Here is a 21,608-nt window from a genome sequence, read left to right on the forward strand (position 1 = left end):
GGCGCGGCACAGCGGGGGCGGCGCGCGGGACTAGGGCGGGCTGGGCGCCGAGGGCGGCCTGGTTCCCGCGCCCAGTTCAGGCCGGCGCCTCAGCGGAGGGGCGGGAGGGGGCTGCACCCGGACCCTGTTCGGCGCTGCCCGCCGCCAGCTGCGGGAAGGGGGTGCGGCAGGCCGGGGCCGAGGGCCACAGCCCCTCACTGCCCCAGAGGGTCATTTTGCATTTTCTGCTGTGTGCAAGGGGTGGCGGCCGCCTTGGCTGGAGATCACTTGCTAACGCCCAGAGCGGACCGAACCGACGGGCCTCCGCGAGCCCGGCCCCCGTTACCGTAAATGCCGCCGCCGGTCCAGCCCTCGCTACCGTAAATACAGCTGGCTTTCGTTACCGTAAATACTGCTGCCCAGGCTGGTCCCCGTTACCGTAAATACCGTCGCGCGGGCGAGTGTTCTGTACCGTAAATAATGCCGTCTGAGCCCGGCGCGCAGCTGCGGACAGTGCCGCAGTGGCTGTGCACTCAGCACCTGGAGCCGCAGTTGCGGCAATCAGAAAACCAGGGTGGCTTTGATCTTGGGCGATAGTAACTGAGGACGGAAAGCTGGGTGTAGGAATAGAGACCGTGGCTTTAAAGCCTTCAATTTCCCCAATCCATTTCTTGCAGAGATCTCTGCACCTTGCCACTCCCTTTTCTGCTCATTATCTTACACCCACGTCTGCACACTCTTTATTCCTACTTTAATAGTACTATACCTTTGATCTCTACAAAATCTCCAATTCTGGAGTCTGGTCCACGACACCATTTTCAACAATCTCCACCCTTAAAAATGAAAACCGAGCACATATAATTGCCATGTACTATTTATATTTGCTGAAATGAGAATATGAGATTATACACTGTATTTTCTTAATCCACAATATAGGGCAGAGAGGAGCAGATGCGCCTTCAGACTGGGTGCGCTCTCTCCATGACGCTGAGAAACAAGCCTGCCAGAGGTGCTATGTCTTCGGTTATTTCCCGCTGAATGCACAGCATCTTATAGAGCTTCTGCAACAGGTGAACATTTCAATATAGCTTGTGAAAAACCTGCTGTAAGATGTGTCCCTTGGAAAATGACATGGAATATTATAGCTGATAGTTAAATACATCTCTCATTAACACACCAGATTAGTCTGCTTAATGAAACACAGCATGCAGCACAGTGTGCACTGTACCCATTGGCACTAGATGTAAATACTACATTGGATTACATTTTTTCTTTTTGAAACAGTCTGGCTCTGTTGCCCAGGCTGGAGTGCAGTGGTGCAATCACGGCTCACTGCAACCTCCGCCTCCCCGGTTCCAATGGTTCTACTGCCTCAGCCTCCCGAGTAGCTGGGACTGCAGGCACCCACCACCACTCCCAGCTAATTTTTCTTTTTCTTTTTTTTTTTTTTTTTGAATTTTTAGTAGAGGCGGTTTCACCATGTTGGCCAGGATGGTCTCGAACTCCTGACCTCAAGGGATCCACCCACCTTGCCTCCCAAAGTGCTGGGATTACAGGCGTGAGCCAGCGCGCCGGGCCTGGATTACATTTTTAAATCAAGAAGTTGGAGATCCGGCATTCACATTTCTTTTGGGGGTACTACTAATAACAAATGTGCATACATGTACTACTTTTGACCTAACATTGTTCCCCAAATTTTGCTAAAATTATGGCATACTTTTAGATATTTGAGCAAAAGAAAGGAGGACTATAGAAAATCTAACTTGGGAAAATAGAAAAAGTTACTAAATATCACTGTCATTTTCGCTATTCATTCACTCATCCATCTATCCATTTATCCATTCATCCATTTAATTAAGTGCCTACAGTACGCTAGGCATTCTTGTTGGTGCTGGGTGAGGCAAAGACAGGGGTCCTCATGGAATTTATAGACTAATGAGGTAGAAATATACTCAATCATAAAAACACAGGTAAATATATTAATTGTAAATTACACTAATGCCATGAAGGGAAAAAACAGGATTCTCAGAGTATAAAGGAAGGTCCTGTTTAAATCGAGATGGGGAAGAGTAGTGTGTGAGGCAGGAAAGGCTTTTGAAGAAACTGAGACCCAAGAGACTTACAGCAATTGCTTTTCTATTATAACTTATTAGCTAAACTTTATCAATATCATACAAGAAGGATAATATTTTGTATACTAAAGTCAGCTGAAAATGAAAACAAATATTTTATGGATTTTTTTTTTTTAAGACAGGATCTCTCTCTGTCACCCAGGCTGGAATGCAGTGGCATGATCATAGCTCACTGCAATATAGAACTCCTGGGCTCAAGTAATCCTCCTGCCTCAGCTTCCAGAATAGCCAGGATTACAGGGTGCACCATCAGGCCTGGCTAATTTTTTTAATTTTTATTTTTAGTAAAGACGAGTTTTCACTATGTTGTCTAGGCTGATCTGAAACGCCTAGGCTCAAGGGATCCTCCCACCTTGGCCTCCCAAAGTGTTGGGATTATAGGCGTGAGCCACCACACCAGGCCTAGAGTGGATTTTTATACTTAAGTACGTCAGTTAAAATGTGGCCCCTCATTGAAAAACTAATAATTTCAAGACAGTGATAGCAGAACATTAAACCATGTGTGTGGCCCTGGTATGAATTTGCAGGTCACAGGCCCATGAAGCTGGCTGTACTTTCTGACTTGAAATGTCACAGAATACAATTTGGAGCTGGGAGAAAAACCAGACCATTAGCAGTGAAATCCTAGAAGGAAAGAAACTTCAGAGGTGTGACCCCCTCACATTTGTATATCAAATCTACTCAAATCTTTGGCAGATCACTGAACAACAATGGATGGGGGAGACCTCAGTGGCCTGACAAAATACTAGAAAAGCTAAAAGAACAAAGATTTCAGGTGCTTCTCACTTCAGGGGAGACAGAGTTTGGAGTCTGAGTCAAGCCAAGTGAACTTTTTATAATAAGAAAACAAAAATCATTCATTAGAGAAATAAAACAGAACTCCAAGTCTCTACAACATATCACTCATAATGTCCAGTGTCAAACAAAAAGCACACTAGACATGCACAGAAACAGGAAAATATGACCCACAAAATTTGATGTAAATTGATGCCTAGATGACTCAACTGTAACAATCAGCAGACAAGGATTTTAAAGCAGCTATTATAAATATGTTCACATATTTAAAAGAAGAGATACACATAATAAACGAGCAAATGGAGAATCTCAGCAAGAAATTGAAGCATAACAAGAAATAAATGGAAATACTGAAATTGAAAATTACTATAACTGAAGGAAAAATTCACTGGAGGTGCCTAACAGCAGACTGGAGACAGAATAAATTGAGGAACTAAAAAATAGATCAACAGAAATGATCCTATCTGAAAAAAGATGGAAGAAAAGCAGTGGAAGAAAAACATACAGATCTTCAGAGACCTGTTGGTCAATATAATCTGGTCTAATATAAGTGCAGAGTCTTAGGAAGTGAGGAAAAAGAAAATTTTGGAAGAAATAGTGGCTTCAAATTTCTGATACTTGGTAAAAGACAATTTATAAATCCAAGAAACCCAATGAACCACAGGCAGGACCAGTACATAGAAAATCAGATCTATGTACATATAGTAACATTGCTGAACTCCAAATATGAAGAGAAAATTATAAAAGCAGCTGAAGAAAAAAGAGACATTATGTGTGATAAACAACATATGAATAATGTTAGCTTTTTACTGGAAACAATAAAGGCCAAAAGGCACTAGAACGACACAGTTGAACTGCTGAAAAACAACGATTAACCTAGAATTTTACATGCTGCAAAGTTATATTTCAATAATAAAGGTAAAAAATAAGATAAAAATCTGAGAGAATTTGTCTTCAGTTGACCCACGCTATGAAAAATGATAAATGTAACTCTTTAGGGGGTATATGTCAAAAGATGGTATCAGATTAGGCGAAAAATAAAGATCAGCAGAAATGATAAATATGTGGGTAAATATAAAAACTATATGTATTCTTTCCTTTTTTTTTTTTTTTTTTTTTGAGACGGAATCTCGCTCTGTCGTCCAGGCTGGAGTGCAGTGGTGAGATCTTGGCTCACTGCAAGCTCCGCCTCCCGTGTTCACGCCATTCTCCTACCTCAGCCTACCGAGTAGCTGGGACTACAGGCGCCTGCCACCATGCCCGGCTAATTTTTTGTATTTTTTAGTAGAGACGGGTTTCACCATGTTAGCCAGGATGGTCTCGATCTCCTGAGCTTGTGATCCACCCGCCTCGGCCTCCCAAAGTGCTGGGATTACAGGCCTGAGCCACCGCACCCAGCCATATTCTTTCCTTTTAAACTTAAAAAATCATATTTCTCTTCAAGAAAAAATATTAGTATTGTGGGCTTATGATGTATATAGATGAAATATATGCGAAATATATGAAAACATTGCAAAAGATGGGGGTAAAGGAATTATATGCTCACAAAATCCCAATATTTTATGTTAAATAGTATATTAACTGTAAGTAGATTGTGATAAATCACCAGTACAACTTTTTGCAGTGTTAGAAATAGTCTATAACTGCTTTGTCATATATAAGATAGCCGCTAGTCACACATATTCATTGAACACTTGCAATGTGGGTTTTGTGACTAAGGAACTAAATTTTAATTTTGTATAATTTTAATTAGCTTAAAATTTAAATTTAAATAGCCACATTAGTTAGTAGCTATCATTTGGTAAAATGCAGCCTTACAGCAACCACTAAAAAATAATGCAAAGTAGTATGTCTTAAAAGCCAATGGGGAAATAAAACTGAAATACCAAAAAGCTTCAATTATACCCAAAGAAAGGAGGAGCAGAGGGAAACAAACAAATGAACTCAATAGGAAACAAATATCAAAGTGGCAGATTTAAATTCAACTATAATTAAATATAAATGGACTAACTGCTGCCGCCCCCAAAATAAAGGACCAGAGAATGTCAGAGTGGATTAAAAAGAAAAGACCCAACTCAGTGCTGTTTATAAGGAACACATCTTAAATACAGACACAAGTAGGTTAGTAGTAAAAAGAATGAAAATATATACCATGGTATTATGGACTGAATGTGTCTCTTTCAAATTCATATGTTGAAGTCCTAACCCCCAGTGTGATGGTTTGTGGAGATGGAGCCTTTGGGAGGTAATTAGGGTTAGGTGAGGTCCTGCGGGTGGGGCCCTGTGATAGGATAAGTGCCCTTATAAGAAGAGACACCAGAGAGCTTGCTTACACTGTTCCTGCCATGTGAGGGTACAGTGAGGTGGCCATCTACTCACCAGGAAGAGGACCCCACCAGAGGACAGCCACCTGGCATTCTGATCTTGGACTGGCAGCTTCTAGAACTGAGGTAAAATAAATTGTTAAGTCACTCAGTCCATGATATTATGTTGTAGCATAAACTTACTAAGGTATATGCTGTATTAATTTCCTAGGGCTGTGGTCAGAAATTAAAAGCTGAGAAGGTTAAAACAACAGAAATTCATTATCTCACAGTTCTAGACACCAGAAGGCAAAGTCAAGGTGTTGGCAAGGCCACATCCCTCTGAAACCTCTAGGGGAGGATACTTCTTGGCCTCTTTCAGCCTCTGGTGGCTCCTAGCACTTCTTGGCTTGTGGCAGCATCACTCCAATCTCTGCTTTGTCTTTTCATGGCCTTCTTTCTTCTGTCCCTGTGTGTCCTTATAAGTTCAGTCTTATTGGATGTGGAGCTCATCCTAATCCAATGTGATCTCATTTTGATCCTTACTTTAATTACAATCTACAAATATGATTTACAAATAAGGTCACATTCTGAGGTTCCAGGTGGAAGTGAATTATGGAGGAGCACTATTTAACCCACTACACATGGAACCATCAACCGTGAGAAACCTAGAGTGTCTATATTAACATTAAGCAAAATAGGCTGCAAGATAAGAGGTTTATTGAGAACAGAGAGGACTAGTTCATCATGTCGAAAAGGGTCAGAACATCAGGAAGACATAACAAATATAAATGTGTATACAGCAATTCAAAATATAATATCTGAAAGAACAAAAGGGAGAAGCAAACAAATCCACAGTCCTAGTTGGATCTTTTAACATGCTTAAAAAACCAGAAGGTCTGAAGTATAAGCCACCTCTAATGAGCTGATATCTATAGAAACCTACACCTAACAAGGACAAAATGCTCTTCCCAAGTTGATGTGGAATTTTCACCAAGATAGAGCAGACCTCGGGCCAAAAGTAAGTCTCAACAAATTATAAAATACTGAGCATCTTCGAGCATGCTTTCTGGCCACAATGGGATTAAATGAGAATAACAGCAAAGTATGTAGAAAGTCCCCAGATATTTGGAAATTAAACAATAAACTTCTAAATAAACTGTGATTCTAGGAAGAAATAACAAGGAAATGAGAAGTATTTCAAACTTAATGACAGCGAAAATAACACATATCAAAATTTGTGAGATGTAGCTAAAGCAGTTCTTAGATGTAGCATTCATAGCTTTAATTGCTTACATTCAAAAGGAAGAAAGCCTTAAAATAATTGATTTTCATTTCCACCCTAAGAGTCTAGAAAAAGACAAGAAATTAAACCCAAAATAAGACGAAAGGAAATAATGAAGAGCAAAAATCAAAGAAATTGAAAACAAACCGGGAGGAAATGAGGAAAGCAAAATATTATTCTTTGAAAAGTTTAACAAAATGAATAAATCTCTAACAAGAAAGAAACACAAATTACCAGTATTCGGTTTAAAAGAGGATATAGTGTTATAGAGTCTCTCTGTATCAAAATCATAACCTGGGAAGATTATAAACAACTTTATGTCAACACATTTGACAACTTAGATGGAATGAACAAATGAAAAAATACAGCTTACCAAAACTAGTACAAGAAAAAAACAGAAAACCTGAATAGTGGTATATATAGTAAAGAAATTAGAGTTGCTTTAAAAGTGCCCTCACAAAGAAAACTCCAGGTATAGATTATTTCACTGATGAATTCTATACAACAGTTAAGGAAGAAATATTACCTATCTTATGCAAACTCTTTCAGAATACACAGGAAGAAAAAAAAATACTCTGTGACTTAAGGCCAACACAATATTAACATAAAAACTTGACATAAAATACAAAATCAGAAAATTTTAGGCCAAGATGGTTCATTAACATAGATGCAAAAAAATCTTTAAAATATTATTCAATCCAACAATGTAGAAAAATAATATGTTATAATCAAGTGGGATTTATCCCCATAATGCCAGGTTGATTTCATATTTAATAGTTAATCAGTGCAATTCACATTACTATGCTAACAAAAAATGACATAGTTACTTCAATAGATGTGGAAAAGGCATTTGAAAAAAGTCCATATCAAGTTGTGAAAAAAGTCCAACTCTTAGAAAAAACTATAAACAGAAATAAACTTCTGATATTGGGACAGTCACTAAAATCCTGCAGCTAACATCATTAATTAATAGTGGAATGCTGAAAACTTCCTAACATTGGTAGCAAGGATGTCTGTTCTCATCACTTTTCTTTTTTTTAGAGACAAGGTCTCCTGTGTCACTCAGGCTGGAGTGCAGTGGTATGAGCATAGCCCACTATAACCTCTAATGTCAAGGCTCAAGTGACCCTCTTGCCTCAGCCTCCTGGGTAGCTAGGACTACGGGCGCACACCACCATGCTGGCTAATTAAAACAAATTTCTTTTTTTTTTTTTTTGTAGAGACAGGATCTCACTACGTTGCCCAGGCTGGTCTCAAACTCCTGGCCTCAAGTGATCCTCCTGCCTCGGCCTCCCAAAGCACTGGGATACAGATGTGAGCCACCACACCTGGCCCCTCAACCTTTTAATTTAACATTACACGTGAGGTCTTAGCTGTTTCAATAAGGCAAGAAAATGAATTTGTAAGTGTAAAGATTGGAAATGAAAAAGTAAAATTGTCTGTATTCCCAAAAGACATATTGTTTATATAGGAAATACTAAGGAATAATCTCAAAGGCATTCTAGAGCTAATATGTAAGTCTAGCTAGGTCTCAGGATACAAGGTACACAAAAATAAATTATATTGCTATATACTAAAAGACAACAACAACACAATTGGAACATGAAATTTTAAAATCTTCATCACAATAGAATCCCAAACCGTGAAATACTTGGGAATAAATTTGATGAAAGATGTGCAAAACCTCTATATTGAAAACTACAAAACATTGCTGAGAGAAATTAAAGACCTAAACAAATGGAGGGGTATGAGCTGTGATGGATTGAAGGCTCAATGTGTTAGGGTGCTTACTTTCTCATTTGACCTATGGGTTCAATGCAATCTCAATTGTTATCCCAGAAGGCTTTTTCATAGTAATTGAAAAGCGGATTCTAAAATTTATGTGGAAATGCAAACGACCTAAAATATCCAAAGGAATTTTGATGAAGACCAAAGCTGGAGGACTTCCATTACCTTCCTTTAAAGTTCACTATAATGCCACAGTAATCAAGATAGTGTGATATATAAGAATTGGCAAACAGATCAATGAAACACAACTGAATGCAGAAATAGACCCACACTAACATGGTCTATTGGATGTCAACAAAGGTGCCAAAATAACTTAATGGAAGTTTTCTCAACAAACAATGATGGAACAACTGGATATACACATTAGAAAAAAGCAAACCTTGTCTCCCACCTCATATCACACACAAATAATAATTGAATACAGACCTAACAATAAAATCTAAAACTATGAAGCTTTTTTTAGAAGAAAACATAGGTGAATATTTTTTGTGACATTAAGAGAGGCAAAGATTTCTTTGATGGGACAGAAAAATTAACCATTCAAGGAAAGCTGATAAAGTTGACTTCATAAAATTCAAAATGGCATGTTAAAATATGCTACTAATATGAATAGATAGAAAGTATTTGCAATACCTATACCCACAATGAACTCCTATAAAATGAAAATAAGAGAACTCAAACACGAATAAGGAATTTGGACAGACACTCCACAAAGGAAGGTATATGATTGACCAATGAGCAAATGATGTGATCAACATCTTTAGTCATCAGCAAAATGCAAGCGAATAAGAAGAAACGACTAATACATTTCACAATGTAAATAAATCTCAGATGTTATATACTCAGTATAATGAATGTTATACTGAGTTAAAAAACCAACACAAAAGAGTACATACTCCGCTTATATGTAGTTCTGGAACAGAATTCATTCAAGTTGAAAAGAAATTATAACAATGGTTACCTCTGGTGCATGGTACTGAATGAAAAGTGCTATGAATGAACTTTAGGGGAGATGAAAAATGTTCACTATTTGATACAGATGTGGGTTACTCTGATTTATCTATTTTCCCAAACTGTACAACTAAGATGTGTGCATTGCAGTATATGTAAATTTTACCTAAAACAACTAAACTTTAGTGGGGTGTGGGAAGTGGGTAGAGTTAGGGATAAATATAGCAGAACATTTAAAATTGTTGAAGGTGAGTGATGAATGCATTTGGGTTCATTAAACTCTCCTATTTATGTTTGAAAATGTCTGCAATAGAACATTTAAAAACCATGAAGTATAAAAAATTAAGTAAATTATGCAACATTATGGTAACAAAGAATGTTGAAAATTTAGTGGCATGGAAAATATTTGTGATAAATGAAAAAAGGAATTTTATTAATTAATTAATTATTTTGAGACGGAGTTTTGCTCTTGTTGCCCGGGCTGGAGCGCAGTGGTGCAGTCTCTGCACACTGCAACCTCTGCCTCCCAGGTTCAAGCGATTCTCCTGCCTCAGCCTCCCAAATAGCTAGGATTACAGGTGCCTGCCACCACGCCTGGCTAATTTTGTATTTTTGGTAGAGATGACGAGGTGTCTCCATATCGGTCAGGCTGGTCTCGAACTCCCGACCTCAGGTGATCCACCCACCTCAGCCTCCCAAAGTGCTGGGATTACAGGCATGAGCCACCACGCCCAGCCATTGTTTTGTTTTGTTTTTAGAGATAGGGTTTTGCTCTGCTGTCCAGGCTGGAATGTAGTGGCTCAATCGTAGCTCACTGCAGCCTTGAACTCCTGGCCTCAAGCTATCCTTCCCCCTCGGCCTCCCAAAGCACTGGGATTACAGGCATAAGCCATCATGCCCAGCTCTCCAAAAGGAACTTTAAAACAGAACATTTTGAAAAGAAACATATTGATGTGTAGAAAGTCACTGAAAAACTGCATTCTAAAGTATAAGCAGAGTTGTGTCTTAGCAGTGTGATTATAGGTAATTCTTGCATACAGAGATATCTAGTTCAAGCCACAGACAGTCTAGGCATTGGCTTATTCCATGTCTCCATCAGTGCAGAGGAAGGCACTGAGGTGAACCCAAGACCCAGGAGGGATATATTTACTTCTTCCCATGGTTCAGGTAGCTGAGGGATTCTGAGGCGTAAGTAAATACTCTCAGGGAGTGTGCACCGTGGTTTCCTGAGATTTCAGACAAAAAAACAAGTACATCTCTCTCTAAAAAGTACATATTTTATCTAGATTCATTTCCTACGTCCTGTGTGTATGTTTCATAATGATCATGATATGTTAATTAGTACAGTTGATAAAGAAAGATACACACATGAAGGTTTGGGACTGAAATATTTTCTCTCTGATTGAGCGAACAGAACCATCTGAGGACACTGATTTGGAGAATAGTTGAGCTGAGCTGTGCTTGAAGAGTTCCCTGGGAAGGCACTTTGAGAGGGCATTTCCATCTGGGAAGTGAGTGAGGCCCTGCTGGACCCCTGCAGGGAGTCTTTGGTGAGTTGAGAATGCATCCGGTTCCCATTGTGGGTCAATGGACAGAGACTGACTGACCTGACCCAGAATGCTTCTCACAGCCATGGCCAGATTGCTGTCATGAGGGCTGTCCCCAACCTGACCCAGGTGCACGTGGACATGGAGGAGCTTTCCATCTTGAAGGCAGTTTTTATGCACCCTTAAAAATTTGAATATACACATAGTACTACATTGTGTATACACGCCACATTTTCTCTATCCACTCATCCATTGATGGACACTGGTTTCCATAACCTGGCTACTGTGAGTAGTGCTGCAGTGAACATGGGAGTGTAGACAGCTCTTCAACATACTGATTGCAATTCCTTTGCGTACATGCCCAGTAGAGGGATTGCTGGAACATATGGCAATTCTATTTTTAGTTTTTTGAGGAAACTCCATACTGTATTTTATATTTAAAAATTGCTAAGAGTAGATTCTTTTTTCTTTTATGACTTACATGGACCACAACATCAAGAATAGCAAAGGTGATGACTCACGACATCCCTTGTCCCAACACCAGAACAAGAGACAATACCAGAACATCAGGGGCAGGTGACAATGTAACACGAGTGGTGCAGCGCCCGTGGCCAAGGAGTTAATTTCATGCTGTCACTAACAGTGTCATAGTCTACGGCTAGACTGTGCGGGAGAAGGCAAGCCCAAAATCGTCAGACTGCATCAGGACTCAGGAGGAAGAGATGCAAACTCTCTCAGAGATAGTTTCTGTGAGATAGAAGGTAGGTGAGAAATGGCCTGAGAGCAACTCCTCATAACACTCCAGGAGAGTCACAGGGCATCCTACATCAGCATAAGAGCAGCTGTGGCTAAGCCTTCCTTATGTGGCATGAAAGTAGATTCTCAAATGTTTTCACCACAAAAAAAACTAGTAAGTATAGGAGGTGATGTATATGTTAATTAGCTTGACTTAATCATTCTACAATGTAAACAAAAATCAAAACATCACATTGTACCCTATACATACATAAATTCGTGCCAGTTAAAAATTTAAAAAATGGAATGTAATCTATTTAATTCTAATTGTAAAGCCGCTAATATTTCTTGCGCAAAATAGCTTTATGTTCTAGTGTAGTACCCCACATAGTTCGCTTGTGGACATGGACTTAGAGTCTTGATTTTTTTTTTTCTACTCGGACTCCGCCAGAAAAACACCAATAAGAAAACTAAAAACAACCACCCAAATGCTACACCTCCAGTAAGAAGGAACTCAGGAAGTAAAGGGAGAGCTTAATAACTATGTGCTCCTTTAACGATTGATAAAATATTGCAAAAAATGAAATTTACGTGAGACATTTTCCGGTAATTTCATTTATCTAATCCAAGATTATCATGGTGAATTGCTCAGGGAGATACTTTAGCACAGTACTCAGAAAATGAGGTATTAAATGAATTACTGGGCATAAAGTTTAACTGCATAAACAGTGAACTGTGAATATATTTTTAAATATCATGGGTGTGATGAAAATAATTATTTAACAACTGAAACAGAGCAGCAGCATTTGGACAAGCTGATGAAGCCTGACGCATCTCACAATTTTCAGATCTCTTGGCTCCCATTCTGGTCACTTCGAATCGCACACCAGCCTCCTGCTGTGAGCACCCAATGTCATGACTCATGCTACACATGGTGGGCTGCTGGATAACCTATGGGCATGTACGTGTTTGGAAGGGTGTGTGTGTGTCTGACCACTCACTGGTGTATTTCTAGTGCCTAGAACATTGCCCAGCACACACTGGGCACTCAGTAGATACCAGTGCTTATCAGCTATAGTGCTGTGTATGACACATCATCTCTCAGAAACTTCTCTTTTTGTTCAGTTTTATTTTTCTTAAAGTTATATACATATAATTTAGAGGCAAATTATTCTCTAGTGTGTATGAGAAACTAGCTTTCCTCTGTCAGTCTTCCCACCCATTTCTTACTCTCAGGAAGCAACCGATTTCAACTTTCTTAGCTCTTCTTTTAAAAAAAATTATTTTAGTCTTCCGATTTCCATGTTGACATTCCTACATCTCGATTATTCCGTTTCAGGCATAATCTTTGGGCCTCCCATTAGGGAAGATGGGAATTCAGCTCCCGTTATCACCTCTTGCTCACCCTCCATGCCAAACCCGCCCCTTCACATCACACTCCCTTGTCATGCCCTCTCAGAAATCCCAAGAGAGTGTCACTGAAACTTAGGTCACCATTTGGTATTTATTATGACTAGGTAAATCACATTTACCGGTCAGCCAGTTAGTAAAACAGAATCGCTTTTCTACTTCTACAGGCTGTTACGTTTCCTCTGAGTAAGTAATCCCTTTTGTCTATACTGGTTTTCTATGTTCTTATTACTAATTCCACTCCACATTCTGCCCCGCTCCCTCCACCAGCGTAAGTATCTCCTCTGATCACATTCAAACCCATTTGCATGATCAATTTTGTCTTCTTTCAGAAGTGGCTCTCGGTTTCCATCTGCTCCCACCTGGATGGGTGGTGCCCTCCGTCTGTTAATGAAAATTGTTGGGGCTCTCTCTTCACAAGGAAATGGCCTCAGCCTAGATATTTTCACTCCTTTTCCATCTTTTTTTCCTATTTGATTACATGGTTGAAAACACAAAATTTAATTGTTACATAACACTTCATCATTAGACATACGTTATTTTTGTTATTCTTTCTGATGTTTTCTTTAGCAAATGTTGCTAGAAGCAGTATTATTGGCTTAAATGAATTAATTTAAAAAAACAGACTTTGTTTTTTAGGGCAGTTTTAGGTCCATAGTGAAACTGAGCAGAAGGTACAGAGAGTTCGCACACACCCCACCCCACACATACACAGCCTCCCTCCCTGTCAACATCCCCAGCTAAGTGGTTCATTTCTTACCACTGATGAGCCTACATTGACACAGCATTGTCACCTAGATTCCATGGTTTATATTAGGGTTCACTCTTGGCGTTGTACATTCTATGGGCTTGAACAAAAAAAATTTTTTTTTTTCAGACTGAGTCTCGGTCAGTCGCCCAGGCTGGAGTGCAGTGATATGATCTCGGCTCACTGCAACCTCTGCCTCCCAGGTTCAAGTGATTCTCCTGCCTCAGCCTCCCTAGTAACTGGGATTGCAGGCGCCTGCCATCATGCTCAGCTAATTTTTGTATTTTTAGTAGAGATGGGGTTTCACCATGTTGGCCAGGCTGGTTTCGAACTCCTGACCTCAGGTAATCCACCTGCCTGGGCCTCCCAAAATGCTGGGATTATAGCATGAGCCACACTTGGTCCTGGGCTTGAACAAATTTATAATGACACACATCCATCATTAAAGTATCATACAGAATAGTTTCACTGCCCTAAAAGTCCTCCTTGCCTTGCCTATCACCTCCTCCCCCAACCCCTGGCAACTACTGATCCTTTACTGTCTCCACAGGTTTGCCTTTTCCAGAAGGTCATAGCATTGGTTTTATACAGTGTGTGGCCTTTTCAGAGTGACTTCTTTCACTCAGCAATATGCATTTAAAGTTCTTCCATGTCTTTTCATGGTTTGATACCTCATTTCTTTTAGAGCTGAGTAATATTCCATTATTTGGATGTACCACAGTCTGCCATTCACCTATGGAAGGGCATCTTGATTGCTTCCATATTTTGGCGATTATGAATAAAGTTGCTGTAAACACTGTGTGAGAGTTTTTGTGTAGACATGGCTTTCCAACTCATTTTGGTAAATACCAAGAAGAGCCATTGCTGAGTGTCGTGTCACTCCTGTGTTAGAGAGGATCCCGTATATTCTGCTGCTGCGGATTTCTCTTTCTTGCTTTACTCCTTCTGCTTTGTAAAAGACACTCTGCCCACACATTGGCGACCCCATGTTTCCATCTGTAGTCCTCATGTCTTCCCCTGGGTTCCACGCTCCTGTACTTCATTAATTGACATCTCTTTTTGGGTGTTTAATGGGCATCTTGTTTTAACCTGTGCAAAGTGGATTCATACTGCCCCCACCAACTCGATTCCATTTCCTCTCTTCCCCAACTCAGAGAAGGACGCCACGGCCCATCCAGGGCTCCAGCCAAACAACTGGGAGGCTTCCTTTCTCTTTCTCTTGCTCCACATCAACTCAGTGATCAAGTCCTGTCACTTCCACCTTCACTCTGCATTTCAGATACTCCCAGTGCTGTCACCATTCCCTCAACCCTCGTTCAAATGGCTACCTCGTTGCACTTGATTTTCTGTAGGAACTTAATCCAAATGATTTCCCTGCTTCCAGTACAAAGTGGCTTCAGTAATCTTTTAAAAATATAAATACAATGATGTCACTCTACATCTTCTAAACCTTTGTTTCCTTTTGCAGTTGGAATGACAACCCTGCCTCCTCTCCCCAGACTGCGCACCCTGAAGCTCTGGTTCTGCCCGTCTCTGATTCACGCCACTCTGCCACTCCCCTTGCAAAATGTCTCCATCACTCTCTCAGACTTTCTTTCTTTTCCTTAAATACCAGGTCGCTTTCTGCCTCTGTGCCTTTGCAATTGCCATTTTCTCTGCCTGGAAAGCTTTCCCAAGCAGTAAGTGGCTTTTAGCATGGCTGAAACTCTTGAACAGGGAACAGGAACTAAACCCAAGCTCCTTGGAAGTAGGAAGCTTTTTTTCTAATTCACTGTAAACCTGAGTGTCTAGCAGTGAATGAATGAAAGTTATTTTAATTATGGTCTCCCAAAGGAAGAAGTGACTGGGCAAAGTGCTGAGAAGAGAGCTGAGAAGCATTCACAAGGAGAGTGGGGCATCCCCCACCCTATCTGGCCACCCATCCCCAGAGCAGATTCTTCAAGTGTGGGGAAGGAGAGGAAGAAGGTGACGTGCCCTGCTTCCTGGGTGCAACACCCGCACTGCAGGAAGACCTAGAGGGAAAAGACTACGAGCTCTTGCTGCGATTTGAAAACAGAGTCACTGACAGCCCACGTGTCATGGAAGTAGCAGACAGCACCATCAGACCTGAGGGGCCATGTGGCCACGCATGAGGAAAGACCCTGTGGGCAGGGGACTCGAAATGGACGGTCATCACAGCCAGCATCACGGCTCACAGCAGCTTAGACAAATCCCCAGGGAGGGGCTGGCGAGGGAAGGTGCTGTGCTATGGCAGGCTCCCCGGGCTTGCAAGGGCCTGGCATTTGCAACTTTTTCTATGCCACCCTGCCCCAGTGCAGGGACATCATATTTGTAGCTTGGGATTGGCCACAGGTGGGAGTATTTACATCATGGAAATTAGGAAATATTAGAAATAAGGGTTTTTTCTTTTCTCCTCTTTTCCTCCCTGGAGATCCTGGCTTGCCAGCATACCGTTGGGAACAGACCTGTAATTGGCTGAACAGTTCATTCAGTGTGGGGGAGATGAGGTCTCTAAACCTAAATTTGGTGGAGTTATAGGAAAGTACATTTTATTCTTTGCATGCATGAGGTTGGTGATAGCAATTTTAGTTTTTTTTCATCCTGGAAATAGTTTTAGGTGGCTTTCCTCAGAAGCACACCAGAGACAGAGTCTTAGGTGCAAATGATATGTTAAGGAAGTTCCCCCAGGAGAAATCGGAGAGTAGGTGACACCAGCTGGGAAGGAGCCAAGTCAGGAGGTTGATACAAGTGCAGTGTCAGCTGCCGCGGGTCCGCAGGTAGCCCTGGGGCCCAAGTTCCTCTGCAGTCCTGGTGTGGGGCTTTTGCACACCTGCACACCTTGGTCATCACCACTGGCTGAGGGCTGCTTATGGGGCCAAACGCTCCCAGGTACTGCCAGCTCTCAGCACAAAGGGCTCCTTAGCTGAAGGGGCTTCTTAGCATAGTCTCAGAAGGTTGCAGAAGCTGGGGACAGACCTATGTAGGATATGGTCAGAGCAGAGACAACAACTCTGCTGGGGTAGCCCCAGGAAGATGAGGCTGAATTATTCATACCCTTTGGTTCTTGGCCCATTATCATCCCTGGTCTGTGCAAGACCCCTACACCTCATTTCTCATCTTTCCTGCTTTATCCCCAGCCCCCACTCCCATTTATCCCTTGGGCACCCACTCTAATGTGTTGGGGGTCAGTACCCATTACATGTGGCATGAGTAAAGCCTACAGTTTTACCTGGAGTACCTACGTGTCAGGGGTGTTGTGGGAATTCAGATAGGCTTCAGTTTTAGGAATGCACCCTGCCACGCATGGGGAAAGGAGCAAGGTGGAGCCCACTCCCTAAAAGTATTGGAAAAGCAGCTGCACAGCTTGGTCCCGCGTGACTCCAGGACAGAGACAGGGTCGTCTGCATCAGAAACACAGTGGGTCCACTGGGCGTGGCAGGCTTTGGCAACATCCTGGCAGCTGTCCAGGGCACAGCACCCATCCAGTGTTGGAAATGGTTGAGGGAGATTCCCAGCAGTGCTGTCTGCGGAAGCCCAGCAGTGCTTTGGTCAGCATGGGCGCCTCTGTTCATGGCAGCAGCTCCCTGTATGGAGGTGGTGTTAGGAAGGGTTTGGGAGGGCTCCCAGTCCTGGGAACAACAGCACCACCAAATGAGTGACTGACCATTGAAGAAAGTCAAAATATTTTGCCCCAAAATATATTTCTTTGACTTCTTTTGAAATGGCTGCAGTAGGGCCAGCAGACTGAAATGGCCCTGCAAAGCTGTCTTGTGGGAGAAATTTGCGTCTGTAGAGAATCTCCATTGTTGCAGCCAGGCCTTCCCTTTCTAGGGCTTTCCTCAATTTAAGAGAGACTGAGACTCTGACACTTCCAAAGGTCTGAAAGGAAACATTTACCATCTATTTCCTCTGGGGCTGTATTATGAGGGGCTTCATCTAGACCACCTTTGCTGGCCATAACCTGTCTTGCCTCTAAAACCTGGTTTTGGTCATGCGCTGAGCCTGTGTTCTTTCTATAACCTCAAGATGGTCTAGAAACTTCTATACCTTACTGGGGGGTTGGGACTTCATTCTGAAGGCTCCTGTGGATACACGTTAAATAAATTTGTATGCATTTTCTCCTGTTAATCAATCTGCCTCATGTCAGTTATTTTTCAGAGAACCTTCAGGGGCTAAGGCCAAAGCTCTCCCTTGCCCCCCACATCTGGACCCAGGCATCAAACCAGACACCCAGGAGGCAGGCAGGGAAGGCTGAGCCTCCGGATCTGTACAGATACACAGCTCATTCTTACTTTAGTGGTTCCCAGAGAGCCTAGTGGCAAAGACCCAAGCGCAAGAGGGAGTTTGTTTCTCCCGGTTCAGAGATAGCTTATTATAGGAGCAAAGACTTAAAATCAAAACCTGCTCTGTGGTAGCTCCAGTCTATTATCCATCTCTGATGGGTGGGCTCAGCCCACTGCCTGCCTCACTTGGAGGCCACAATACCCCTCTACCAGTGTGGGCCCGGCTGGCGTGTTCATGCTGACTCCATCCCCTTAGCCATACTTAATCGGGTCAGGGTGGAACCTTGACTGTAGATGAATCATTCTTGGTACAAGAATTAGTATCAAGAAAGCCATTCCTCCTCTGTTTTGGCACGTGATGTGCAGACTCAGGAGCTGTGGGGCAGCCCAGGGGCATCAGGGGACGCCCCGGTCATGGAGAGAAAAGAAGGAAATGCATGCTCAAAGAGGAGCAGAGGCAAGACCCGGACAGTGCTGAGGGTTTCCAGGTGGCGGCTGCAGGCCCTTCTGAAGCCAGCCGTGATCTCGGCCTTGCTGTCTGATAGACACTCCACTGTCTTCACAGTGAGAGCCATCATTGTTGTCTTTCCCATTTTCTTTCTTGGGGACTTCCTCTTCATCCTTCCCAATTTAACTCAAGCCCCTTTTCTTTAGAGGGCCCCCTCCAGACCTTTCTAGGCTGCTGGTTGCTTCCTTCTGTGTTTTCACAGAGCACTTTGCCTAGGTCCCTCTGAATTCCTTAAAGGTGTGGTGTCTAAATTTGTCTTTGTAGCACCATTGTGTATTACAGAGCTTGACAATACAAAGAGCGCCAACAGAGCCTTAGAATGAGCTGCTCAGAGCTACGTCCCAAAGTGATAAAATATATTCATAGCGCCTAACAATTAGCAAACTTTTCAAGAAATTTGGCTATGAAGAGGAGAGAGTGTGGTATCTGGGGGGAGGATGAAATGATATATCAAGTGACAAGAGGACCCAGGCCAGCAGGAAGCCCAGTGAGCTCGGCAGGGAGAGGGCAGCCATCCAGGGCAGAGCTGGCTTCAGAGCACCTTTACGTGAGAATGTGTGATATTTGATGTGAGAATTTGATTTTCTGCTTCCATAGCAAAATATTCTTTTTAAGAGATTGTCGTGTGGTCCTGAGCTGTTTTTGACAGCGTATTTCGGTGGGTCTTCAAAAGGCTTGGGTGTTGAGAAAGCTCAAGATCCGCACGTGAAGATAACTGCCAGCCCTCAGCCCCAGTTAGAAACCTTGAGAGAACCAGCGAGGTCTGGGCAGAGACCAGAGAGCTCAAGGAGAGTAAGAAGAAAAAGACGGGTGGAGGGGCTGAGCTCAGCTTGGATCGCAGCAAGAACCCTGAGAAGGTTCTGAGTCAGTGGCAGTTGCTGGCAGCAGTTGGAAGTGCAGGCAGTTAGAGGCTGGTTCTGCAGCAGTTGGAGGGGAGGACAGTAACCAGGGAAGGTTAGTGCCAGCAGGGCTGCACGCCACAGGCTGGGGCTGGGGGAGAGGGAAGGTACAGAGAGCGGCAAACTGTCGAACTCCTTCCTCTTCATGCTTCACAGTTCCCCAGCCACGTGTTTGGTGTAAATAAGGAGGGCCGGAGGGGCCGGCCTGCAGGGTGGGTTCCAGTTGCCCTGAAAGGCAGGGAGCAGGCAGAGATAGAGTGCAGGGCATGGCATTGGAGGCCCAGTCCACCCTGTTCACCCTCCTCTCCCACATCAGGCTGGCACTCTGCACATTTAGGGTGTGGCCAAGCCTCAGCCAGCAGAAGCAAGTCTGGTCTTGCTGACCAGCCTGGCTGGCTGGTGGAGAAAAGGAGAAGACGGTGTCTCTAGGGAGATCCCGGGCCTGGGCGGCAGCGTCTGTCAAATGTGTTTGGCTTCTGTCTCTTGAGTAGCCCATCTGAAATGAGGAAAGGGCCAAGGGGCCCCGGGGCTCAGGTCCACCACCCACGCTCCCATTCTCACAGCCCTGCTGGACCAAGGCATCTCTCAAGTGGGCCACACTGGCCGTTTTTCTTGGTTGCTTGCCTGACTCCAATCTACTCTCCACAAAGCAGTTAGAATTAGAAAACAGACGAAAGCCATGTCTGCCGCCAGCCCTGCTGTGCTGCCTGTGGCCAGCCACCCGCCCCTGACCCCACAGCCATGGCTGGTCACCTGCCTTAGGCTCCACAGCCCTGCTGGCTGGTCACTTGCCTCAGAACCCACAGTCAGCTCCTGCCTCCTGCAGATGTCATCTAGGGCTCAGCAAAAAGACCTCTCATTTTCCTATCTCACAATGCCTCCCTGCCACGCTCTGGCTCTGTATCCTCTTAATTTATTTATAGTCCTTATCATAAAGTATGAGCCTTTGTCTGTTCACAATCTGTTAGAGGCTCTGTGTTTTTCATCCAGCACTTAGCGTACATGTGTTGCAGAAGGTGCAAATTAGTCTCGTAGAAGAAAATAAAATCTTGGGACCCCCAAACTCAGTATGCCAAAGGGAAAGTTAAGCTTGTGAAGTGAGTCACACAATACCACCTTTCTTTTGTTCCCAGACAGACAGCTGCAACTTCACGACCCTGTGTCATAGCCTCATCCATCAGCCAGGTTCTCACATGGCCTCTGTCACGAACTGCTCACAAGGAAGTGTAGCCATTTGTCTTAGTGCCTCCACTCCCTCCCTCCCTTCCTTCCTGCTGGTTTTTTTTCCCCTTTAAATACTGAGTCTCCACAACCTTCTTTGGAAAGCTCAGATTACAGATACTCCTCTAACTCATGTTTTTCCTGGGCATATCCCCAAAGTCTGGTTAAATAAACCTCTATCGATTGAGACTCCTGCCTCAGTCACATTTGGTTAGCAGACTCTGGCTTAAAAGTTTTGGCGACTTTGACTTTTATATGCTGAAACTACAGTGGCCAGTCAGATTTTGGGGGCTCCTGGCATTTCTGGCTCTTTAGCCTAATCTTTTCCATACTGACAGCTCTCTCTCTCTCTCTCTCTCTCTCACAGACCCCGCTGACAAACTTGTTGCTACCAAACACAGCACTCTGGTTTCTCTTTCTCTAAATTATTTTCAGGATTCATTTTGCCACTGAACTTTATTTTTACTGAATCACATGTCTTTTGTCGACAACTGATGTCTACCGAAGGCACAGGTGCTCCCTGGTTCAGGCATGGATGTCTAATATCTCATGGACCCTGATGTTGTGCTCCACATTGGTTTCTGATTTTGTTCTGTCACTCCCCAAAGTGTGTTTGCTGAGATGCAGTAACCCATTCAACAAAATATTCTTTGCAACAGGAATTGTTGCATTTTCTTATAAATGTTTAGGTTTGGTGCTGGCCCTTGCACCCAAAGACCATCAAGGGAAGGTGAAAGAGCCACGGTTCCTGAGCCACAGGCCCTGAGCTGGTATTTAGCTCTCTGTTTGCACAGCTTTGATGACAGTGGCTTAGACAGGCCACCTCACTATCTTGACTGGCAAAACAGGAGCAGGGGGAGCCCAGCAGTGTCTTCTCTCTTGGAGGGTTTTGCAGGGATCAAATGAGATAATGTCTGGGACAATACTTTTGTAAAAGGCAAATAGTTAACACTAAGACAGGTCCAGTCTTTTATAATTTAAAGTAGTGTGTAAATGGTATGTCCTCAGACGTTTGCCTGAGTGA

The 21,608-nt window shown here is 43.0% G+C and overlaps 1 protein-coding gene across 3 annotated transcripts in view; it reads left to right on the plus strand.

Annotated features, from left to right (window-relative positions):
• The window catches only part of LOC129394612 (nuclear pore complex-interacting protein family member B8-like), an 84,574-nt gene continuing 62,966 nt past the window's right edge, over positions 1–21,608 (plus strand). For all 3 annotated transcript variants that reach the window (XM_063597175.1, XM_055102552.2, XM_063597176.1), the window contains exon 1: positions 1–21,608. This exon is cut by the window's right edge. The gene's annotated coding sequence lies outside the window, so the exon portion shown is untranslated.

This window comes from Pan paniscus, chromosome 17 (genome assembly GCF_029289425.2).
Source record: "Pan paniscus chromosome 17, NHGRI_mPanPan1-v2.0_pri, whole genome shotgun sequence".
NCBI classification, from domain to species: domain Eukaryota; kingdom Metazoa; phylum Chordata; class Mammalia; order Primates; family Hominidae; genus Pan; species Pan paniscus.